At 40.6% G+C, this 26,794-nt stretch overlaps 1 protein-coding gene across 2 annotated transcripts in view; it reads right to left on the bottom strand.

Moving 5' to 3' along the window:
* zc3h12b (zinc finger CCCH-type containing 12B) overlaps window positions 1-26,794 on the bottom strand; it is a 113,242-nt gene that overhangs the window by 17,884 nt on the left and 68,564 nt on the right. Inside the window, exon 1 of one of the 2 annotated variants that reach the window (XM_073058056.1) lies at window positions 6,474-6,562. The exons of the other annotated variant lie outside the window; for it this stretch is intronic. The gene's annotated coding sequence lies outside the window, so the exon portion shown is untranslated. Of the gene's footprint in view, window positions 1-6,473; window positions 6,563-26,794 lie in introns of those variants that run through there. 2 annotated transcript variants of the gene reach the window in all.

The raw sequence follows: 26,794 nt of genomic DNA, 5'->3' as shown, positions 1-26,794 counted from the left end.
TTTTCACTCCCTTAAGTTGCTGGCATTCCAAGCCAGAATGGTTAAAACTGCAGTGAACAAAACAGTTCTGGATTGTCTTACTGCTTGTTTCTCTCCAACTATCAGTGACAAAACTCACTTGTTTTAAAAAACACAAACGTACACAACTGATGTTATTTAAAAATTATTTGCTCTAAGCATGATGTAGTATCTTAATGCCCAGTCAGGTGCACGCGACTGATACTAATTAGAAACTGTTTGGCAACAGTCTTCTGTCCCAATTAAGCAGCAGTGTCCCAAATAAACAAAGGGAATTCTGGCTATTTTTTTCCAAATAATTTTTGTTCTTTAAGAGTTGTCCCAAATAAGCAGCTGCCCCAATTAACTGATAGCCCAGTTAACCGGAATTATCTGTATAGTATTAAACTGCAGCTGATAATACAAATATAAGAATGATATCTTTACAGCAGGTCACAACAGTAGCCAATAATTCTGAAACTGGTAGTCAGATAGATTATAGCCACTTTTAGAGGAATCCTATGTAAGAAACGTTTAGCTGGCATAAAAATGTGTTGCAAATATGACCTATTTAATAGCTACATATGAACTAGCAGGTTGTTTATAGATGTTATCTGTATTTTTGTAAAAAGTTGCAATTGGATGTTTTAACCTCTAGATTTTATTGAAGAGACTGCATAGGACTGTGAATTTCCTCATTTTTTGTTGATTATTTCCACCATACTGTTACAGTATTGGTTGTTTCATTTCAGGTTGAATAAGTGCACAATTAAAGCTTTAATTCCAAATCCCCACCCACATGAATTTATGGAGCAGACTCGATGGGCCAAATGGCCTAGTTCTGCTCCCAGATCTTATGGTCTTAAAACTGATATACACAGGACCCCACCGGCTCACCTCTCAGCCAATACCAAAGGATCTGGGTGGGCTATTGATGGCCATTAGTGCTTGCAGAACTGTGGCCTAACCAAACTTAATGTCTTCAGGTGTATCAAGAAAAGAGAAAACTGAAGTGAATATGAAAAGTGACTATCTTTTATCCATATAGAGTTAGAAGAAACAAGTACATGGCCTAAAGATTGTTCAGGAAGTTTTATTTTCTCTGCTTTCAATGCCATGAAATGCGTGTAGTGATCTTGTACTGTGAATGCATCAGCTGAGTGTGATTCACTCTAAATAATTATTTTGAAGACTAATGTCCAAGATATTCTGTATAGTTAATTGACAGATTCACTTCAGGATAAATTCCATTTTGTCAATGTACGACATAGGAGCAAAATTAGGCTATTTGGCACACTGAGGTCTGCTCTGTTATATGATCATGGCTGATTAATTTTCCCTCTCAACTTATTCTCCCTGGATTCTCCTGGCTTCTCTCTGTAACCTTTGATGCACTTACCCAATGATTTGGCTTCCACAGCTGTCTGTGGCAATGAATTTCACAGATCTAACACCCCCGACTAAAGAAATTATTCTTTATCTTTATTCTAAATGGGTGTCCTATTCTGAATCTATGTCCTCTGCTCTTAGACTCTCACTATTGTAAAAATCTTCCCCACATTCCACTCTATCTAGAATTTCTATATTTGGGAGGTTTCAATGAGATTCACCCTCATTCTTCTAAACTTCAAATGCTCCTCATACTTTAATCCTCTCATTCCTGGGATCATTATTGTAAACCTCCTCTGGATCCTTTCTCCAGTGCAGGCACATTTTTTCTTAAATATGTGACCCAAAAACTGCTCATAATACTCCAAGTGTGCTCTGACCAAAGCCTTATAAAGCTTCAGCTTATACTTATATTGCAACATCCCATCTTACTTTTGCAGTGATTGAATAAGTTTGATTCTGAATTTATCTCTTTCCTGCTAAAGATGTGATTACTAACCAGAGACCCAAAAGAGAGTGCAGATGCTGGAAATACGAATCAACACATACAAAATGCTGGAGGAACTCATAGGGTCAGGCAGCACCTATTAAGAGTCTCAGTCCAAAACACTGACTGTTCATTTTTCTCTATAGAAGTTACTTGACCCTCTGATGAAGGGTCTCGGCCCAAATTGTTGACTGTTTACTCTTTTCTACAGATGTCACCTGGCCTCTAACATTTTATGTGTTGCTTTGGATTTCCAGCATTTGCAGATTTTCTCACATACAGGTTTCCCCTGCTATCCGGAAGTAGAGTGTTCCTATGAAACCTTTCGTAAGCTGAAATGGTATAAAGCGAATAAGCAATTACCAGTAATTTATATGGGAAAAATTTTTGAGCGTTCCCAGACCCAAAAAATAACCTACTAAATTATACCAAATAACACATAAAACCTAAAATAACACTAACATATAGTAAAAGCAGGAATGATATAATAAATACACAGCCTATATAAAGTAGAAATAATGTATGTACAGTGTAGTTTCACTGACCAGAATCAGGAAGATTCAGCCAAAAAACGATTTGTAGAAAAAAATCGGCACATACACACATGCACATGTCACACATGTGCACACACCTGCCCACACAAGACTTCACAGTCATGGTAGTCTTTCTCAGGGTAAACACAAGTTTAAAGCGGGCACCTTTTCTCATAAAAGCGAAAATCCTCTTCGGATTTATTTCAGTTAGCAAAAACAGGTACTAATGTAGGTCTTTCGTAAAAGCGAAGTGACGTAAAGCAAACTTTCGTAAAGCGGGGGACACCTGTATGGACTTCTTCCAGCATTTTCTGTATGATTATTTATCAATCTCTTTTGAATCTGATGACTTCAATATTTCTTTTTCAACTTTTTTTTTACACACACTGTCAACATTTATAAAGTATTCTGTAATTTTCCTCATTCAAACTCAAGGTCAATGGATACTAGAATTAAAATCATCAATATATTGTCACCCTACCTACAGCTTCTCTGCATCAATCTGTCACTAATCACATAACTGAAGAAATTACACAAGCAATCTGGAAACATTGGTAGTTTCGTAATGGCAAATTTTGAACTGTAACAGCTGCTTTGGTAATATAGTTCCCAGTTATAAATTTGAATTGACTGATGACTATCAATTCTTGATCCTCTTCTGAAAGCCACAGTGCTTTCAAAACAATAATCATTTACTAAACGTACAAAATTCTAAATTCCTCCCCCACTTTAATCTCACAAAAATAACCCTAATTGCTTAGTAGGATATCTACTCTGCTGGGCAGTGTTTTCAATTACGTTTTCTTTCCCTGAATTTCACACTTGCACTTCTATAAAAATAAGTATCGCATATAACCTCATCATATTCATCATGAAACAGCATGAAGTTAACGAAGAGCGAAATTAAAAACACGCAAATTGATCCCCTTAGAAAGCCTATTTTTGCAGTGACATAAATCAAATTTCTCTAGCACTTAACAATTTTGAAGAAATCTTTGTCATCTTGATGTCAATAACACTCCCACATACACTGTATGTACTTCAGAAATCCTGTTGTTAATTACTTTAAAATTATGAAATATAAACTCACAACATTAGGACCAACAGAAATGTACTCATCAAGTTTAACTGTAATATTCAGCTGTTGACTTCAGCTCACTTAGATTAACAGGTACAAAAAATAATTTACAAATCTCAAGATATATTTCACATGGATTTGACGCAGGCAGTCAAAGTGTGGAATACAGAAGAAAAATTCAGCAAGAGTGGTCAAATGGTTCCATGTGAGCTTTTAGAATGAGGAATGCATTACCACAATGATTACTAAGCATTTGAAAAATTACCAAGTGCTGTGGGGAAAGGCCAGAAAGATTAATCGGCTCCAGTGAAGAGCTAGTATTGGTACAAGTGGGCTGAATGGTTTCCTCCAGTTCTACAACTGTTATTGATTAGTTTAGCACTTCTCATTCTCTTGACCAACAAAGACAGTTAAAACAAAAAGCCTCTTCTTAGGAAATAGAATAACATTAGGATACAGAGGAAAGGTAGTATCAGATGAACTAAAAACCTACTCTCCCTAATAAAAACACAAAATGTTGACAGAACTCAGCGGGCCAGACAGCATCTATGGGAGGAGGTAGTGACGATGTTTCGGGCCGAAACCCTTCATCAGGAGTGAAGTAATATGGGATGGTCGAGGGGGGAACAAGAAGTAGGGGGAGGGATGAAGTAGATAGCTGGGAAGTGATAGGCTGAAGGGAAATGGGCTAGGGGGAAGGTGGAGAATTATGGGAAATAAAAGAGAAAGAAAGATAGAGCTGGGGGAGATTATAGTGAGGGGGGAAAGAGAGAGAGAAAGAGAACCAGACTAAAATAATAGATAGGGATGGGGTAAGGGGGGGTGCAGGGGTATCAACGAATCTGCATCCGCAGATTCACTCGTGTTACCTACTCTCCCTAACTGCTCCAAACCATCCACTAGGCAAGGCAAATTCAAATCACTCATTCTCTAAAACTAGAGAACCTAGGCCTCTGTACCTCCTTCTGCAACTGGATCCTCGACTTCCTAACCAGAAGACCACAATCTGTGTGGATTGGAAATAACATCTCCACCTCACTGACAATTAACACTGCTGCTCTACTGGGATGTGTGGTTAGCCCACTGCTCCACTCTCTACACCCATGACTATGTGGCTAGGCATAGCTCAAACAGCATCTACAAATTTGCTGATGATACAACCATTGCTGGCAGAATTTCAGGTAGTGACCAAAGGGCGTACAGGAGTGAGATATGCCAGTTAGTTGAGTAGTGTCACAGCAACAACCTTGCACTCAACGCCAGCAAGACCAAAGAGCTGATATTGGAGATGAGGAAGGGTAAGACAAGGGAACACAAACCAATCCTCATTGAGGGATCAGAAGTGGAGAGAGTGAGCGATTTCAAGTTCCTGAGTGTTAATATCTTTTAGGACCTAACCTGGACACAACATATTGATGCAGCTATAAAGAAGGCAAGACAGTGGCTGTATTTCATTAGGAGTTTGAGATGTGGTTTGTCAACTAAAACACTCAAAAACATCTACAGACATACCCGTGGAGAGCATTCTGACTGGCTGCATCACTGTCTGGTATTGGGGGGGGGGGGGGGGGGTGCAGGGGGGGGGGGGGCTACTGCGCAAGATCAAAGTAAGTTGTAGAAACTTGTAGAATTAGTCAGCTCCATCATGGGTACCAGCCCCTGTAGTATCCAACATATCTTCAAGGAGCAAAACCCAGGACATGCCCTCCTCACACTGTTACCATCGGGAAGGAGGTACAGAAGCTTCAAAGTGCACACTCAGTGATTCAGGAACAACTTCTAAATTTCTAAATGGACATTGAACCCATGAACACTACTTCACTACTTTTTTATTTGTTATTTTGTGCTACTTATTTTTTAACTTAACTGTTTAATGGACATAAATATACTTAATGTAATTCATTTTTTCTCTATTTATTTAACATGCATTTCATTGTACTGCTGCCATAAAGTTTCAAATTTCATGAAATATGCCGGTGATATTAAATCTAATTCTGTTTCTAAAATATTATATTTGTGAACTACAACAAGCATTTAAAAAACTGAACAATAAGAACATCACTGTCTACATGCTTCAGATTTTAAATCTGGTGTGCAGCGGTGTATTAATAGTAGAACAGAAGATGCATTTACATTAATAGCCACTTAGTGAATCCATTAAAATAAAATCATTAGTAGTGTACTCGCTTTTAGTAAACTTTTTAAAGCTCAAGTTGATATTTAACAAGATATATTAAAAGTCCACCATTACATTTTACTGAAATGCTAATATATTAATATATCACAAGCAATATTTATTCATGAAACTTACAATATAACTCAGTGATCAGTATTATTAAACAGTTGGACAATAACATCAATATCTCTGTCATCAATAGCATTTTTAGAACTGCAGGAAGCCATTCAGTCTATGTATACCAATACTAGCTCTTCAATTGGAGCTCTTCTTTTGGGACTTTTCCATAGGAACTTATATATACAGTATTTTTCAAATGCTCAGTAGACATTGTGGTAGTACATTCCTCATTTTAAAATTTGGATCAAAATGTCTTTCACTTTCTTTTTTATTCTCTTAGTGAATACGTCAAAACTGTACTGCCTCCTATCAGAAACAAACTAGAGCAATACAACCTTTCAAAATAGTTTAGAATTTCAAAAATATCTGAAGCCTCTGGTTCAACATTCAAGCTTTTCTTCATAATAAAACCTAAGATCCTTGGAATTATTCTAGAGATCAAAATAAGTAAACAGAAAGTACAAGTAGGCTGCTGCTCTGCAAACTGAAATGTTAAAACCAAAGGAACAGAAGCCCTTTATATTTTAACAGATTAAAACAATTGATATAGTTAATTTCTATGTAATACTATTTCCACATGTTCCATTGCCTAATAATATATATTCTTTTAATTCTTGATGTTGGGGTGGAGGGAAAAAAAAAGCAATCTAAGTCTATTGAAAATGTATAGATGTTAGACCATAACATACTCACAGTAAAGCAGCAGGTCTAACCAGTGCTTTGTGGATCAGTAATTCGTGCTTGAGTACTATACAACTGTGCTTCTCCCGTTCTGGCAGGCAATCTCTAAATGCTTTGGGGGATTACCGGTCATTCCCCTTTATTACACTAGCATCCGCCCACGGCTGTGACGCAACTTAATTCACAACAACGAATCGTGCTCCTGAGCTATTTCTGTGACGTCTATATCTGTATCAGCACTTTCACATGCCAAGCCCTAAGATAAGTAATGAATACTAATTTGCTGTGGCTTACTCACAACATTGAGAAATAATTAGTGGACAGAAATTGATCAAATAGGCAATCTTAATTTGAGGAAAAAAAATAACAAGATTTCAACATTTAATGATTTTAGTATTTTCTACTAAACCCATAGTTTGTTACGCAATAAATCATATAGCTCATTCTGCTATATTGTTTTACATACTTGTGCATCTTCTGCTGGGAAGTATTGTTAGGATATAAAATATATAGAAGTTTCAACTTCTTTGCTCTTTGTCAAGTTGACAGATCTCAGCATAGTTGTCAATCATAAGCTCTAAAATGCAAACTTTTCCTGAGTTAAGTCACGTTGGGAAATGGACTAATGTAAATCATACAAGGACTGCTACAGCTGTGACGCCTTCCACAGCTGAATATCTCAACATTGTATTGACGTTTTCAGAAGCCCTGTCATCTAGTCCATATAATAAGTGACTTTTCAGGAAGCTGTGGCTTCAGCTATGTCTGCATTAAAAACAGAAAAATCTCAGGCCATTTCTCACAAATGTCACTTCCCACTGAGAGTGCCAAGCCATACAAAATCAACTCACATGCTCTAATATTTTACAAACTTAATACAAAGTATCAAGACAAATGAAACTCCAATTCTTGTATGTAGAATTTTTAGCACACAAGATAACTGACTATATATCAACTAATTCACCACAAATTAGGATCTGAGCCTAAGTAATTTCTGACTTTTCAACATGTAAATATTGTACATAGTTTTATTTGCTATAAAACAGTACTACCACTTGCCAGAATAAAAACTGCACTTGCAAAACATTATTGAGTATTTAATTCATTAAACATTCACAGCACACTAACACAGCTTAACTAGAATCTCCCATGCGACAGCAATCAAAACTAGTCAAGTTAGCAGGGGAACACGATAATGTAACTAAGAAAACAGTACCCACCTGGCTTCACCTACCACTTTCTAGTTCTTTTCCTTCCCCTCATCCCACCTTTTTATTCTGGCGTCTTCCTCATTCCTTTCCAGTCCTGAAGAAGGGTCTCTGCCTAAAGCATCAACTGTTTATTCATTTTTATAGAAGCAGCCTGACCTACAGAGTTTCTCCAGCATTTTGTGTGTGTTGCTTAAGAAAACAGTAATGTGACTCAAAATTAATTAATGTTAACAAAAGTCATTTAGAACTGCAATTTGCACATTTCATACTAATTTATATACAATTTTAACCAAATAAAATTTTCATTTCTAAAATAAATGACTGAAAAAGTTCCCTCTCTTTTAATCAGTTGTGCATCCTGACGAAGGGTCTCGGCCCGAAACGTCGACAGCGCTTCTCCCTATAGATGCTGCCTGGCCTGCTGTGTTCCACCAGCATTTTGTGTGTGTTGTTGTTTGAATTTCCAGCATCTGCAGATTTCCTCGTGTGTGCATCTGAGAAGCCTGGTGTCATCCTTAAGAATGGTTAAATTAAGCTGAGTACTGTATTTAGCAGGGCAGGACAGCAGAGATGGCATGCCAGTTGTGTGTGGCAGTCTGGCTCATCAAATATTAAAATACAGCTTATGATAATAAATTTGCACAAATATAATGTCATTGTGGATAATTAGGATAGATGATGGCTCAGGCTTGAGGGTATGGGTTTGGCATATTTAGAGAGGGACAATGGGTGGAGTGAGAACATTGTATTGTAGGGTGTTGTTAGGGGATTCTACTGTGAATACAAATATTGAGGACTATGCAATTGGCTATCAACAGCAGCAATGGAAATAGCAAAAGATGAAGATGGGATGTGGATGTCAGAGGTTGAGTGAGATACACAAAATGCTGGAGGAACTCAGCAGGCTAGACAGCATCTACGGAAAAGAGTATAGTCGACAGGTAGCTGTGAAAGTCCATGGATTTGTAATAGGCATCAGTAGATAAGCTGTTCCCAGAGATAGAGAGAGAGAGAGATTGAGAAAGGGGAGGGAGGCTCCCTTGTCCACTCATCCCTCCCCACTGATCTCCTGCCTGGCACTTACCCTTGCAAGCGGAACAACTGCTACACTTGCCCCTACACCGCTCCCTCACTACCATTCAGGGCCCCAAACAGTCGTTCCAGGTGAGGCGACACTTCACCTGTGAGTCTGTTGGGGTCATATACTGTGATGCTCCCAGTGTGGCCTCCCATATTTCAGTGACATCCGATGAAGACTGGGAGACCACTTGGCTGAGCACCTACGCTCCATCCGCCAGAAAAAGCAGGATCTTCTAGTGGCTACCCATTCTAATTCCACTTCCATTTCCCATTCCGATATGTCTATCCATGGCCTCCTCCATTGGCATGATGAGGCCACACTTAGGTTGGAAGAACTGGGTATTCCATCTGGATATCCTTCAACCTGTTGATTTCTTGAACTTCTGGTCATACCCCCCTCTCCAACCCTTCACCATTCCCCACCCCCTTTTCCCTCTCTCACCTTATCTTCTTGCCTGTCCATCGCTTCCCTCTGGTGCACCTCCCCCTTTTCCTTCTTCCATGGCCTTCTGTCCTTTTCTATCAGACTCCCCCTTCTCCAGCCCTGTATCTCTTTCACCTACCAACTTCCCAGCTCTGAACTTCATCCCTACCCCTTCTGGTTTCAGCTATTGCCTGGCGTGTTTCTCCCCCCCCCCCCCCCCCACCTTTTAGATCTACTTCTCAGCACTTTTTTCCAGTCCTGCCAAAGGGTTTTGGCCTGAAACACTGACTGTACTCTTTTCCACAGATGCTGTCTGACCTGCTGAGTTCCTCCATCATTTTTTGCATGTTGCTTGGCTCTCCAGCATCTGCAGATGTTCTCTTGTTTGTGATAGGATGAAAATAGACCCTTTTGGCCAGATCATCCATGTTAGTCACAGAAACAGGATTTTCAGTCCAAGAAGTCTGCAGCAACTATCAATCATTCATTTGCACTAACACTACATTAATCCTATTTTTTAATTATTCTTTCCACACTTCTATCAATTGCCTCCTGATTCTACCACTCACCTACACACCAGGGACAACATACAGCAGCCAACCAAGCTACAAATTTGCATGAATCCAGAGCACCTGCAGAAAACCCATATGGTCACAGGAAAAACATGCAACTCTACACAGAGGTTAGGATTGAACCTGATTCTCTGGTACTGTAGGAATGTCTGGATACCTTAAAAATCTTCCTGGCAAGGCAAAAATAGGCTCCACCCACAGGAAGATATGACTTTAACTGGCGGACTTGAGTTACAAGCAGAGACAGACCAGTCTGAGATATTGATTGTAGGAGGCTGGGTGGTGATTGTATATATGTGTGGCCTCCATCAGTCATGGTGGACCATGGGTACTGCACCCCTGGTAGTCACTGGTTTGTCGAGCAGTGTCGACTGCGGCTATTGAGGCCGATCCCGGAACGGTAGGCTCTACCACAGTTGCTGCATGTGTAGGGCATCATGGAATTGTTGCCCGCTGTCCATTGTGCTCTCCGTTTAGCTCTCTGCTGCTCAAACTGCCTCAGGATCACTTTTTCGCCTTGCTCTAGGTGTTGCTGAAGAGTACCTCGCCATTTGTTGCAGTCACCTGCTGTATCCTCCCAGCACTCTGTGTTGATTTTTAAGGCTTTCATGTCGCGCTTACAGAGGTCCTTGAAGCGAAGCTGGGGTCTACCAACGTTCCCCTTGCTGGTTGCTAGTTCTCCATAGAGGATGTCCTTTGGCAGTCTACCATCCTTCATACGACAGACATGGCCCAGCCAGCGCAGTCTACGTTGTCTTAAAAGCGTGAACATTGTGGGAAGTCCAGTGTGGGAGAGGACCTCAGAGTTTGGGACTTTGTCTCTCCAGGTTATGCCGAGGATGTGGCGAAGGCTGTGCAGGTGAAAACTATTGAGTCTCCTCTCCTGCTTGGAGCAGATGGTCCAAGTCTCACTACCATACAGGAGGGTGTTGATACGCATGCATTGTACAGGCAGGTTTGGTCTTTGTAGCAAGTTTCGGATTCTCCCAGACCCGCAAGGAGAGTCGAGCAAGGATTGATAATGCTTTGCCAATTGTTGATGGTAATGACTGGTGTCTCCACTACGTTCTGGGCAAGGACATTTGTTTTCTTTAGGCTGATGGTAAGACCAAAGTCCTTGCATGCCTTAGAGAAGCGGTCCATGAGAGTTTGTAGTTGCTGTTTGGTGTGCAAGGTTATAGCGGCGTCATCAGCAACGAGCATGTCACGTATTAAGATCTTTTGCACCTTTGTTCTTGCTCTCAGGTGCACAGGGTTGAACAGCTGCCCATCAGACCTGGTGTGCATGTAGATGCCTTCTGTCTATGTCCCAAATGCGTGCTTCAATAGCAGAGAGAAGATGCCGAATAATGTTGGGGCCAACACGCATCCATGTTTGAGTCCACTACGAGTAGCAAAGGGTTCTGATGAGCTGCCATAGTACTGAACAGTAGCCTCATGTCGTCATGGAATGACTGGATGATACTTCGGAGTTTTGGGTGATAGCTGATCTTGAGGAGAATCTGAACGAGCCCATCCCTGCTGACAAGTACTGGCTCCAGCTCAGTGAGGACATTCAGACAGCAGCTGTGACAGGCAACATCAGATCGATGTATGATGGTATCAAGAAGGCCCTTGGCCCATTGCAGAGCAAGACAGCACCCCTGAAGTCATCCAGCAGTGAAATAATCACTGAAAAAAGCAAGCAGATGGAACGCCGGGTAGAACATTACTCTCTCTACTCGAGGGAAAATGTTGTTGTTAGCTCAGCCATTGATGTCATCGATTGTCTACCAGTCATGGATGAACTCGACTCTGTACCAACCATTGAGGACCTCAGCAAGGCAATTGACAGTCTGGCCATGATGGGATTCCTCCAGACCTGATCAAACACTTCAAGAGCTCACTCCTCCAACCTTTACACGAGGTCGTCCGTCAGTGCTGGAAGGAAGGAGCTGTACCACAGGATATGCACAACTCCAAAATCGTCACTTTGTACAAGAACAAGGGTGATAGGAGCGACTGCAACAACTACAGGGGTATCTCCCTCCTCAGTATTGTCAGCAAAGTCTTTGCTCGTGTAACTCTGACACATCTACAAACTCAGGCAGAACAGGTCTACCCTGAGTCCCAATGTAGTTTTCGCGCAAGGTGGTCAACTGTCGACATGATTTTCTCACTCCGTCAACTTCAGAAGAAGTGCAGGGAACAATAGAAACCCCTCTATGTCACTTTCATCAACTTGACCAAGGTGAGTGTATACAGGTTTATAAAATCATGAGAGGCATTCATAAGATGAATGTCAGTGTTTTTACCAGGGTAGGGAAGACTAAAACTAGAGGACATAGAACAAGTACAGTACAGCAGAGGCCTTTGGCCCACAATGTTGTGCCAACCTTATAATCTACTTTAAGATTAATCTAACCCTTCCTTCCCACATAGCCCTTCATTTTTCTTTCATCCATGTAAGAAACTGTTATATGTCCTGAATGTATCTGCCTCTACTGCTACCCCTGGCAGCCTGTTGCAAGCACTATACATTCTCTGTGTAAAATCTTACCTCTGATATCTCTCATATACTTTCCTCAATCATCTTAAAATTACACCCCCTCATATTAACTATTTCCTCCATGGGAAAAAAATCTATGGCTGATTAATGCCTCTTATCATGTTGAACAGCTCTATCACGTCTCCTTTCATCCTCCTTTGCTCCAAAGACAAAAGTCCTAGCTTGCTCAATCTATTCTCATAAGAAAAGCTCTGTAATCCTGACAGCACTCTGGTTAAGTCATCTCTGCACCCTCTCCAAAGCTTCCACTATCTACACTGTCCATAACACCATCAACCTTCATATCATCCTTAAACCTACCAACCCATCCAAGTCATTTATAAAACACAAAAAGAACAGGAATTACAGAACAGATCCCTGCAGAGCACCAATTGATCATCAATCTCCAGGCAGAATACACTCCATCTACTACCACCCTATGCCTTCGACGGGCAAGCCAATTCTGCAACCATGCAGCTAAGTTTCCTTAGATTCCATGCCTCTTGATTTTCTGAATGAGCCTAGCATGTTAATCGCCTTACTAAAACCCATATATACCACTTCCACTGCTCGACCTTCAATTTGCTTTGTCACTTCCTCAAAGAATTCTATCAGGCCAGTACCAGATGCAGTCTGCCCTCTCCTCCATTCAGCCTGTTTGCCTTTGTGTCAGGAATCCTTATTGGACAGACCTAACAAATTCTGCCCCATCAAAACCCTTTCCACTTAGGAGGTGCCAATCAATATTAGGGAAGTTGAAGTCACCCATGACAACACCAGTTATTTTTGCATTTTCCAAAAGGTGCCACCTGATTTCCTCCTCAGTATTTCTGTTCATCTCTTCCTGTTTCTGTCTTCCACCCACACTGACTCAGTATATGACCCCTCATGAGATCTTCCCTTTCTGCAGCTGTTAGTACTAGCAATGCTGCTACCTCACCTCTTTTACCTTTGTCCCTGTCCCCTTTGAAATGCATGAACCCACAACATCCGGCAGCCATTTCTGCCGTTGACTGCCAAGTCTCTGTAATGGCCAGAATGCTGTAGTCCCATGTACTGACTCTTGTTCCTGATATATCTTGCATTAAAGTAGACACACTTCCATCCATCCAACTGACTTGCAATTACTCCACTTCCTATCCTGAAGACACACACTCAGAGATTCAGGACAGCTTCTTCCCTCTGCCATCCGATTCCTAAATAGACATTGAAGCTTTGGACACTACATACAGTATTTCTGTTTTTGCACATTTTTTAATAATCTATTCAATATACATAATTGATTTACTTGTTTATTTATTACGTTTTATTTTATTTATTATTTTCTTTCTCTGTCTGCTAGATTTATGTTTTGCATTGAACTGCTGCTGCTAAGTTAACAAATTTCATGTCACATGCCGGTGATAATAAACCTGATTCTGATCCTTCTTTACAGTCTCTCTATACACTGCATCTACCTTTACACCAACAGGTCCATCCTCTAACCTGTCATCTCTGGCTCCCATTCCCCTGCAAACTAGTTTAAACCCCCCCAACAGTCCCAGCAAACCTGCCCGCAAAGAAATTGGTCCCCCTCGAGTTCCGGCCTTTTTATACAGGTCATACCTACCCCAGAAGAGATGCTAATCATCCACAAATCTAAAACAATGACCCCTACAATAATTCTTCAGCCACACATTCATCTGCAAAATTATACTATTGTTATCCTCACTAGCACATGGTACAGGCAGCAATCCAGAGATTACAATGCTGGAGGTCCTGCTTTTCAGCTTCCTACCTAGCTCCCTATATTCCATCTTCATGACTTTATCCCTTTTCCTACCCATGTCATTTGTGCCAATATGAATCATGAGTTCTGGCTGCTCACCCTCCCTGTTAGAATGCTGTGAACCTGATCTGAGACATCCCTGACCCTGGCACCTGGGAGCAACACAGCATCTTGTTGTCTCTTTCAAATCCATAGAATCCTGTCTGTTCCCCTAACTACTGAATCCTGAATCCCCTATTCCCACTGCTCTCCTTTTCTCCCTTCCCTTCTGATCTGCATTGCTAGACTCTGTGCCAGAGAACACACAAAATGCTGGAGAAACTCAGCAGGCCAGGCAGCATTTATGGAAAAGAGTAAACAGTCGACATTTCAGGCTGAGACCCTTCATCAGGACTAGAAAAAACGATGAAAAGTCAGAGCAAACTTACCTTCTTGCTCTGACTTCTCGTCTTTTTTTCCAGTCCTGATAGAGGGTCTTGGCCCAAAGCGTCTCCCAGTTACTCTTTCCCATAGATGTTGCCTGAGTTGCTTCAGCATTTTGTGTGTGTTGCTTGGATTTCCAGCATCTACATATTTTCTCGTGTCAATGCCAGAGAGTTGGTTGCTGTGGCTTTCCCCTGGTAGGTTGTACCCCAACAATGTCCAAAATCATATACTTATTATTGAAGGGACAGCCATGGGACTACTCTGCAATAACTGACTATTCCCTTTCCCTCTCCTGAGAGATACCCAGTTATCTGCTTCCTGCAACTTAGTTGTGATACCTCTTTGAAACTCTTGTAAATCACCTTCTCTTTCTTCCGAAGGAGCCAAAGATCCTCCAGTTCCAGCTCTCAGATCCACTTCACGCAGACACTGCAATCTATATTTTTTTCTGTGTTTCAATGGCTCACAAACTAAATTGTTATTTATTAACTGAGCAGCTGTTGCTTATAAATTCAGTGACTTTTCCATGATGCTGTTAAACACCGTGGAGGATAAGGAAGTCAGAAAATAGGATGGAGTTGCCATATAGGGTGGACAGGTTTAAGGTGAGAGGAGAAAGATTTAAAAGGGATCAGAAGAGAAACTTTTTTTTACACAGATGGTGAGGGTGTGAATGGAACAAACTGCTAGAGGAAGTGGTGAAGATAGATATGATTACAATGTTCAAAGGACATTTAGATACGTACATGATAGGAATGGTTTAGAGCAGTGGTTCCCAACCTGGAATCCACAGACTCCTCAGTTAATGGTAAAGGTCCATGGCATAAAAAAGGTTGGGAATCCCTGGTTTATAAGGATATGGGCTGAATGCAAGCAAATAGGACTATCTCAGGTACACCTCTTGGTGAGCATGGATGAGCTGGGCTGAAGGGCCTACTTCTGTGGTGTACAGCTCTACAACTCTATGACACACCCAAGGTCTGAAGTACATCACAAAAAGACTGAAGAGAACTCGCCCTGCTCTGCCAGCTCCAACCCATTGTCTGACCTCTACTTTGGAATGTAACCTTCACAGTGTTTACTGGCATCTTGCAGAGGTCACTGCGTTAGTATCAATCAGCAACTGGAATCTATAAGCAACAGCTGGGCAGTAAATAAAAAAACAAATTATTTCATGACCCACTGCCACGCAGAAAAATTATAACTGGATCAACATAATAATTGTAAACCTGGGTACAATGCCATTATCTTCCTATTGAGTGAATGAATGCTCCAGTGAGCAGAGTACAACAAATTATAACATTGCTTCAATGGCATATGTTTATATTTCTGCAACTAAACTGAGAGAACAAACCCCTGATTATATGAACATATGATCTAATTCTCAGCTTTTTTAGTTACTTCAGCAGCCTTTCCTCAGTTTTTTCACATAAGCTATAAGCAAACAATTTTTATCTGGAGGATATGCTGCAGGATAGGGAAGGGACAATCACTTTGGAGCTCTCGCTGTGTCAGGCATGTGGCAACAATCTACTCCAGATTATAACAAAATTATCTTTAAAAAAATCCCTGATGAAGATGGCTGAGTTTGTCATCAAAATGTTGGTTAAAATCAATACCTGTACCCAGCTAGAAGCCCAAGAGTTTATTTGATCAAAATTATCTCTGTTACAGAGACATCCCTCAAGCCTGCTCAGGAAAGCAAGGAAGCATTTGCTTAAAAAAAGAATGACCTTTTAAAAATAATTTCATAATCCATGTGACATTAATCCCAGAAACTAGAGGTACTCATTCGTAGGGTGCCTAGGGCAAATATCTAGGGCAAAATGAAAAACTAATAATGACCTTGAATGAAAAATGAGCATCAGAATCCCATTTTGACAAGTCCAATTTGAATTATTACGCTGAAAGTGGGGATTGGAAAAGTGAAATCGTCATGACCACTGTACATGCTTAATCACTTAGTTACAGTGCCAAATATAACCAAGTGTTACAGATATAGCAGTCAGATAGATCAGAAAGTTAGTGAGCCACCTATAATCGACGAGATTGAAGTGATAAATTTAAATTGACACCTTTAAACAACCACTAATGACACCTTCCTGACCAGTGTCTTGATCATTATTAGCAAAGACTAACTTTACAAGCAATTCTGATGAGGAGTCCAGGATGTGATACGTTAATTATTAGTCATTCCACAACCTCACAATCTACCTTGTTGCGATCTGGTGTCTCATTGTTTACTTGCACTGCACATTTTATGTGTTTGTTACTCTTTATTCTGGATTGCTATTGCTTTACTTTGTTCTACTTCAATACACTCAGTAGTGATTTGATCTATATGAACTGTAGCTCGGTACATATGATAATAATGAACCAATTTTTGCTGCATGCTACTTTGACTTCAGATTTCCAGTATGTGGGTTTTTTTAACATTTTCATTTCCAGGGAATTTGCTGATGTCATTCCCACAGTATCAATAGGAGTATTAATTTCACAGTCCAAGAAGAATGAAAAATGAATAATCAGTTCTGAATGGTGATGTAGAGAATAAATATCAGAACATCCAAACATCATAACACTGAAAGAAGAAGCATACAAATATCATTTACAGGCTTTAAAATGCCAAAATTAATAGAACTTCTTTACTATTTTTAGTGTCTGTTGCTCATTTTGGTGTTTTTTTTACTTTTTGGGAGAATGTCCAAGAGACAAAGGGTTAATCTCTCAACCCCATCACTGATCTTTTTCTCCACGATTACAGTTATAATGTGTGCAATTTGTTGAATTCTTAAGATCCTGGCGAACTTGTGACATTATTGGGTGATTCATTTTATTGTGCTCTTGTTTTTCAGCATTTGTCTGCTAAAGCTCAAGTAAGTTTTAAAATAGCCATTTGTAAATTTTAATGCTTTTAAAGTACAATTTCAGCAAGGAAATTATAACAATCACTGTACCTTTAGAGAATTATGGGAAAAAGTGCAAACATGATTCAGATCACCACATCTCTCAATTAGTCTTCTGAATATAAAGCAAAATAACAATTGGAAAAATGATCTAAAAAAAACCCAAATGCTGGCATAACTCAGCAGGCCAGACAGCATCTATGGGAGGAGGTAGTGACGAAGTTTCAGGCTGAAACCCTTCATCAGGAGTCAGGAGGGTTTCGGCCTGAAACGTCATCACTACCTCTTCCCATAGATGCTGTCTGGCCTGCTGAGTTCTGCCAGCATTTTGGGTTTTTTATTTATTTCCAGCATCTGCAGATTCATTTGTGTTGCCTTGGAAAAATGATCTACCAGTCTAGATTTGCTATCAATTATCATATTTTAGCACAGCAAGATGGCAGTAAATTTAATTGTTCTTGACTACAGAAGCACCATGCAAGGTTTGCTATGAATTAGGAGATATACATTTTCAGTATGTTCTGAAATACAATGCCAACAAAATGGAAGAACATTATTAACAATTTCATAAGCTTTAATTTCATGGATGGTGTCCTTATTACCTAGTATCTTGCATGCAGGCAGTCTGGGGACACAAAAAATCCTCAGAAAATAAGCAGGAAAACCAAAAAGATTGTTTCAGGAATGATCACCAGAAATTCTCATTGCTGATCAGTACCACAAGATAGGACAGGTAGTACTGAAGAAGCAGGGAGTCTGCAGAAGGACTAAAACAGCTTGCGAGAATGGGCAAAGAAGTGTCAGATGGAATATACAGTTGCAAGAAAGTTTGTGAATCCATTGCTATTTCCTGGTTTTCAGCATTAATTACTCATAAAATGTAGTCTGATCTTCATCTAAGTCACAATAATAGACAAACACAATCCACCTAAACTAACATCACACAAACAATAATACTTTTCATGTCTTTATTGAAGACTTTGTCTAATTATTCACAGCCCAGGCTGGAAAAATTATGTGAACCCTTGTATTTAATGACAGGTAGAAGAACATCCTTAACCAGCAATAACCTCCATCAAACGTTTCCTGGAGCTGCTGATCAGACTTGCACAACAGCGAGGAGGAAATTTAGACCATTCCTCCATACAAAACTGTTTCAGTTCATCAATACTTCTGGGATACCTTGCATGAACAGCCCTCTTCAGGTCATGTCACAGCATCTCAATTGGTTGAGGTCTGGACTCTGACTCGGCCATTCCAAAACATTTTTTTTAAACCATTCTGTTGTTGATTTACTCTTGTGTTTCGGATCATTGTCTTGTTGCATCATCCAAATTCTATTAAGCTTCAGGTGACAGACCACTACCCTGACATTCTGCTGTAAAATGTCTTGATACAATTTTGAATTCATTGTTCTCTCAAAGATTGCAAGCTGTCCAGGTCCTGAAGCAGCAAAGCAGTACTAAACCATGATGCTCCTTCCAATGTGCTTCACAATTGGGATGAGGTTTTGGTATTGGTATGCAGTGCCCTTTTTCCTCCAAACATAGCAACTATGCATTTCTACCAAAAGTTCAACTTTTGCCTCATCTGTGCATAGAACATTGGCCCACAAGCACTGTGAAACATCCAGGTGATCTTTTGCAAACTTGATACATGCAGTAATGCTTCTTTGGAGAGCAGTGTCCTTCTTGTTCAGTGTTTTTTTATATAGCAGACACATGAACAGAGACTTTAGCAAGTTCTAGAGATTTCAGCAGATATTTTGCTTTTACCCTTTTACTGGGTTCTTTTTCATTTCCTTCAGCAATGCACATTGTGCTCCTGGTGTGATCTGTGCAGAATGCTCACTCCTAGGGAGAGTAGCAACAGTACTGAGTTTCCTCCATTTGAAGACTATTTCTCTTACTGTGGACTGATGAACACTCAGGTCTTTAGAAATGCATTTGTAGCCCCTTCCTGCTTCGTGCATCTCTACAGTTCTTCTATGATCCTCTGAAAATTATTTTGATCGAGGCATGGTGCACAGAAACAGACCTTTCTTGAGAAGAGCAGGCTCATCTCCAATCTCATCTCACTAATTGGAACACCTGACTCCAAAGAGCTTTTGTAGAAGGCTTTACCCCGGAGGTTCATATAATTTTTTGAACCTAGACCATGGTTGTTTAAATGGAGTACTCAGTATTGACGAGAAGTAGTACAATTGTTTGTGTTATTAGTTTAGGCAGATTGTGTTTGTCTATTGTTGTGACTTAGATGAAGATCACACCACATTCTATGAGTGGTTAGAAACATAGAAACATAGAAAATAGGTGCAGGAGTAGGCCATTCAGCCCTTCGAGCCTGCACCGCCATTCAGTATGATCATGGCTGATCATCCAACTCAGAACCCTGTTACCTGCTTTCTCTCCATACCCCGATCTCTTTAGCCACAAGGGCCATATCTAACTTCCTCTTAAATATAGCCAATGAACCGGCCTCAACTGTTTCCTGTGGCAGAGAATTCCACAGATTCACCACTCTCTGTGTGAAGAAGATTTTCCTCATCTCAGTCCTAAAAGGCCTCCCTTTTATCCTTAAACTGTGACCCCTCATTCTGGACTTCCCCAACATTGGAAACAATCTTCCTGCATCTAGCCTGTCCAATCCCTTTAGAATTTTCTACCTTTCAATAAGATTCCCCCTCAATCTTCTAAATTCCAGTGAGTATAAGCCTAGTCGATCCAGTCTTTCTTCATATGAAAGTCCTGCCATCCCAGGAATCAATGGTTAATGCAGAACACCAAGTAATTGCAAATGGTGCACAAACTTTTTCTTGTAGCTGTAGTGTAGGGAAATGTATGGCCATGCACATTGATAGAAGGAATAAAAGTGCACACTATTTTCTAAACGGGGAGAAAATTCAGAAATCAGAAGTGCAAAAGGACTTCAGAGTTATTGTGCAGGATTCCTTGAAAATTAACCAGCAGGTTGCATCAGTGGTTAAGAAAGGCAAATGCGATGTTATCATTCATTTTGAGAGGACTAGAATATAAAAACAAGGATATAATGCAAACACGAGGAAATCTGCAGATGCTGGAAGTTCAAACAACACACACAAAATGCTGGTGGAACACAGCAGGCCAGGCAGCATCTATAAGGAGAAGCACTGTCGACGTTTCGGGCCGAGACCCTTCGTCAGGACATAATGTTGAAGCTTTATAAGTTTTTGGTCATGTTGCACTTGGAGTATTGTGAGCAGTTATGGTCCCCTTATCTAAGAAAGGATGTGGTGGCACTGGAGATGGTCCAGAGGAGATTCATGAGAATGATCCCAGAAATGAAAGGGTTAACATTTGGGGAGTATTTGTTGGCTCTGGGCCTGAACTCACTGGAGTTTGAGGAAATTTAGAAGAATCTTGTTGAAACCTATCTGATACTGAAAGGCCTAGATAGAGTGGGGGCAGTATATAATGCTGGCATTGGAGCCTGCTGACACCGAAGGAGCAGCTGCTTAGCATGATGTGGATATATCCTGCATTGCCACAGTCCACAGCTGCCAATAGCAGGGCAGCTGGTATTAACAAAACCGTTTAACACTGGCAAGCCCCTAGTATTGTGAGTTTCATTTATACCCATTGCATTAGAAACATCAAATCCCACTAAATTTGCATACAGAAGTTACAGGCTTCTTGAAGGCACACTTGTTCAACAATGAGGCCAATCTTGACATACATGACAAAAGGAACACCAATTACACCAGTACCATTATGCAGGCAGGCCATGTATATTAACTCACTGAATCCTGACAAAGCAGTTGATTAATGCGATGGGTCATCAGTAATCCACTCAAATCAGAGTAAAACACATAAGGAATACCTGGAGCAATTGACCAAAGCAGTGGATCACCAAAACAAATGCACAGACTATTCAAATCAAGGCATAGGTACTGGCAGTCATCTCTTAGGCAAATATCGTGTCCACCCTTGGTCCCAAGTTGCATGCAGCCAGACGTTGCAGCTGGGGTATGGGCTGTTGCTATCATCTTACTACCTCAGGCCACCAGACACCAGGCCAAGAGATCAAGCAGCTGGGACCTTGAGAAAGGCTGGAAAAAACAGTGATGAGGCCAACATGTGAGCTAATATCCTTGCAAGTGGAACAAGTGCCACACCTGCCCCTTACTGCCATTCAGGGCCCCAAACAGATCTTCCAGGTGAGGCAACACCACCTGTCAGTCTGTTGGGGCCATCTATGTATCCTGTGCTTCTGGTGTGGCCTTCTGTATATTGGTGAGACCCAACGTAGACTGGTAGACCATTTTGCTGAGCACCTACACTCTGCCTGTCAGAAAAAAGCAGGATCTCCTGGTAGCCACCCATTTCAATTCTCATTTTCATTCTGACATGTCAGTCCATGGCCTACTCCATTGCCATGATGAGGACACACTCAGATTGGAAGAGCAACACCTTGTATTCAATCTGGGTAGCCTCCAACCTGATGGCAGAATAATAATTTCTCGAACTTCCGGTAATTCCCCCCTCCCTTTTCACCATTCCCAATTCCTATTTTGTTCTCTCCTCATCAGTCCATCACTTCCTTTTGGTGCTCCTCCTGCTTCCCCTTCTTCCATGGTCTTTTATCCTGTCCTATCAGACTCCCCCTGCTCCAGCCCTTTATCTCTTTCACCAATCAACTTCCCAGCTCTCACCCCTTCCCCTCTCTTAGTTTCACCTATCACCTACCACCTTGCACTTCATCCTCTACTCACCCCACCTTCTTACTCTGACTTCTCATCTTTTTTCCAGTCCTGATGAAGGGTTTTGGCCCAAAATGTTGACTATTTGTCTTTTCCATAGATGCCGCCTGGCCTGCGGAGTTCCTCCAGCATTTTATGTGTGCTGCTTTGGATTTCCAGCATCTGGAGATTTTCTCATGTTTGTGCAGTTATTACTGTTGTTCTTTAAAGGTGGATGAGATATTTGCTCATGGATATCTGGCCACTATTGAAAATGTGGATTTTGCATAATAAGTGGACATGAACGTCAGATTTTTTTCAATGTTATCTGTACAAGAAAGTAACAATGTACTGAAAATTATTACAGTATTTCTGAACTTTTCAAAAAGGCTTCACAGAAGAAAAAGTTCACTAAATCTGGCACCATCACGAAGTCAAACAGTCATAGAGAAAACCAGCACAGAAACAGGCCCTTTGGTCTGTCACTATCCATATACCTATCAAAGCTTCTCCTAAAAGTTGAAATCAAGTTTGCATGGACCACTTATGCTGGCAGCTCATTCCACACTCTCATAACCCTGAGTGAAGAAATTTCCCCTCATGTTCTCATTAAACTTCTCACCGTTTATCCTTAAACCATGACCTTTGTTTGTAGTGCCACTCAACCTCAATGGAAAAAGCCTGCTTGCTTTTACCCTATTTATACCCCTCATAATTTTGTATACCTTTATCAAATCTCCTCTCAATCTTCTATGTTCTAAACAATACAGTCCTAACCTATTCAATCTTTCTTTATAACTGCACCCAATACTCTAAATTAGACCTCACCAATGTTTTATAGTACAATTTCAACATAACATCCCATCATCTGAACTCAGCACATTGATTTATGAAGGCCAATGTGTCAAAATCTGCCTGTGACACCTCTTTCAATGAATTATGTACCTGTGTTCCCAGAATCCTTTATTCTTTGTTCCCTTTGTTCAAACACACTCCTCAGTGCCCTACCGTTCACTCTGTAAGACCTACCCTGGTTTGTCCTGTCAAAGTGTAAAACCTCGCATTTGACTGTATTAAATTCCATCTGCCATTTTATTAGCCCATTTTTCCAGCTGATACAGGTCCCTCTGCAAGGCATGATAGCCTTCTTCACTATGCAGTACAGCCCCAGTCTTGGTGTCATTCACAAATTTGCTGATCGAGTTAAACACATCGTCATTTAGGTCATTGATACAGATGACAAACAACAAAGGACCTAGCACCAATCGCTGCAGCACACCACTAGTCACAGGCCTCCAGTCAGTGAGACAACCCTCTACTTCCACTTTCTGGCTTCTCCCATAAAGCCATAAGTCCAAGTAGACAACATCCACTGCCTTGCCTTCATCCACTTTCCTGATAACTTCCTCAAAAACTCTGTAAATTGGTTAGACATGACCTACCATTCACAAAGCCATGCTAACTATCCTTAATCACTTCATGTCTATTCAAATATTTATATATCCAGTCCCTTGGAATGCCTTCCAATAACCTTACCATAACTGGTCAGACACACTGGCCAAAAATTTCATGGTTTTTGTTTAGAGCATTTTTTAAACAGTGGAACAACATTGGCTATCCTCCATATCTGTGTTTTAAATATCTCTGCTAGGGCCCCTGCACTTGCCTTTGGTAAGGTCCGAGGGAACATCTTGACAGGCCCTGGGGATTTATCCACTCTGATTTGCCTCAGGGTAGGAAACATCTCCTCCTCTGCAATCTGTACAGGATCCATGAAGTTAATGCCACTTTGCTTCACTTCTATAGACTCTGTATCCGTCTCCTGAGTGAAAGCAGATGCAAAGAATGCATTTAACATCTCCCCTATCTGTTTTTGCTCCACACATGGATTACCATTCCGGTCTTCCAGGGTACCAGTTTTGCCCCTAGCAATCCTTTTGCTCTTAACATACCCATAGAATCCCTTAGGATTCTCCTTCATCTTGTCTGCTAGAACAACTTCACACCTTCTTCTAGCCTTCCTGATTTTTTTCTTCAATGTTCTCTTGCATTTCTTGTACTCCAAAAGCACCTTATTTATTCCTACTTGCCTATACCTGCTCTGCACTTCCTTTTTTTCTCTTAACAATATCTCATGAAAACCAAGGTTCCTTATACTTATCTTTACCTTTTATTTTGACAGGCACATACAAGCTTTGTACTCTCAAAATTTTGTTTTTGAAGGCCTCCCACTTTCCAAGTACACCTTTGCCAGAGAACAGCCTGTCCCAATCCACACTTGCCGGATAATTTCTGATACCATCAAAATTGGACTTTCTCCAATTTGGAATCTCAACCTGCGGACCAGACCTATCTCTTTGCATATTTACTTTGAAATTAAAGGCAGTGTGGTCACAGGATACAAAGTGTTCCCCTACACAAACTTCTGTCACCTGTCCTATCTCATTCCCTAATAGGAGATCCAGTATCGCACTCTCTCTCTTTGGGCCTGATGAAGGAAACTTTCCTGAACTCATTTGAGAATCTCCATCCAACCTAGTCCTTTACAGTTTGCGAGTCCCAAACAACATGTGGAAAGTTAAAATCATCTGCTATAACAACCTTATGATTCTTGCAAAAGTCTGCAAGCTCATAACAAATTTGTTTTTCTAAATCTCAGGGACTGTTGGGTGGTCTGTAATAGTGCTCCATTAATGTGGTTATATCTTTCTTACTTCATAGTTCCACACAAAATGGCTCACTAATCTGTCCTGAAAAGAGGACTGCCATGACATTTTCCCTGACTAGTAATGCCACAACTCCTCCTTTAATCCCTCCTGTTCTGTCACGTCTAAAACAACAGAACCCCAGAATATTAAGCTGCCAGTCCTGACCCTCCTGCAGCCAAGTTTCACTAATCACTACAATGTCATTATTCCAGACGATGATCCATGCCTTGAGCTTATCTGCCTTTCCTACAATTCTTCGTGCATTGATATATAAGCCGCTCAGGACATTAATCTCACCATGCGCAACCTTTTGATTACTTACTTTGTCTGAGGTCTTACCAACATCTGCCTCCACAACCTCCTCACTACCTGTTCTGGCACTCTGGTTTCCATCCCCCTGCTTCTCTAGTTTAAACCCCACCATGCAGCACTAGCAAACCTTCCCACTAGGATATTATTCCCTATTCCAGTTCAGGTGCAAACCATCTCTTCTATACAAGTCCCCCATTCCCTGGAAGAGAGCTCAATGAGAGCTCAAAAATCTGATGCCCTCTCGCCTACTCCTTTGCCACATGTTAAACTGTATAATCTTACTATTTCTGGCCTCATTAGCACGTGGCACATGGTTGTAAGCGTGAAATCAGAACTCTGGAGGTCCTGCCCTTTAACGTAGTATCTAATTCACTGAACTCACTTTGCAGAACTCTGTCACTTCTCTGGTCCAGATTCCAATATCTGCAGTTCCTTGTGTCTCAAAGGCCTTTGTTTCTTGTTTTTCATTTACATTAATAGAGGGACAAATAATTGTCAGATGAAAACTCCCCTGCTCTTCAAAACCAGTCTTTATATCTATCTGCATGACTGGGTAGGATCTCAGCATAGCATCTCACCTAAGAGGCAATAAATTAAACAATGTTGTATTCATAGGTGTTCACATCCAATGTTAATAGTCAATCCCATACTTGGTGCCATGGTAGCATAGTGGTTAGTACGATGCTATTACAGCACGGGGCATCCCGGAGTTCAGAGTTCAATTCTGGCACTGTTCTTTAAGGAGATTGTATGTCCACCCCATGGGATGCATGGGTTTCTCCTGAGTGCTTCCCTTCCTCCCACAGTCCACAGACATATTGGGTAGGTTAAGTAGTCATTGTAAAATGTCCCGGGATAAGGTTCGGCTTAATTGGGTTTGTTGGGGTTGCAAGGGAGACGAGGCTCAAAGGCCCAGAGGGGCCTCCTCCGCCCAGTATTGCTAAATAGATTAATATCCATTTAAATAGTTTTATATGCTTGATTCCAGCAATGCTGTAAATAGATATTACTGAAGTGATTCATTCTGAATCTATTGCGACAGTTCAACAAACACAATAGCTTAATTCTTTCTATGTTTCTGAATTTTGGATCTGATGGAAACATTTTAAATTGTATTGTGCAAAGGGAAAGATATTAACATGTATACATGTGTGACTGATGGTTATAGATGCAGTTAAACCAGGAAATAACAGATGCAGCCTATATAAATGATGCGACTAAAATATGTTTTTTATATTTGTTCAGACTGGTTCGGCAATCAGCACCTCCACTACTTCAGGTACTTTTTTCTCTAAAACATTGATAGTGAAACTATGATAAATCTGGTAAGTTTAGAAATTCACATAATCACTAGACATAGTTAAAAGCATATTATAATGTGTCATCCATATGATTAAAAACTCTGGCACATTGGCAACCATCCCAATACTGCTGAATTGTCTGTCGTTTAATCCATAGATACAATTAGTGGCTGGAATTCCAAATGATTGAAACTGCATCGTAATTTTACATCAGCATTTACGGATCTATCCATTTGGAATATATCACTGTGAAGAAACACAGGGAGTGACAAAGGGAATACCTATTAATGAATCATGAGGCAAGAATCCATTCACAAGACTAACATACAATTACAAACCAGTACACCTAAGGCTGAACCAGTGGCTGAAATAAAAGACTGT

Source organism: Hemitrygon akajei, chromosome 10 (genome assembly GCF_048418815.1).
Source record: "Hemitrygon akajei chromosome 10, sHemAka1.3, whole genome shotgun sequence".
NCBI lineage: Eukaryota > Metazoa > Chordata > Chondrichthyes > Myliobatiformes > Dasyatidae > Hemitrygon > Hemitrygon akajei.
Note: the sequence above shows the minus strand (reverse complement) of the source record. Positions and strands in the feature narration are given on the sequence as shown.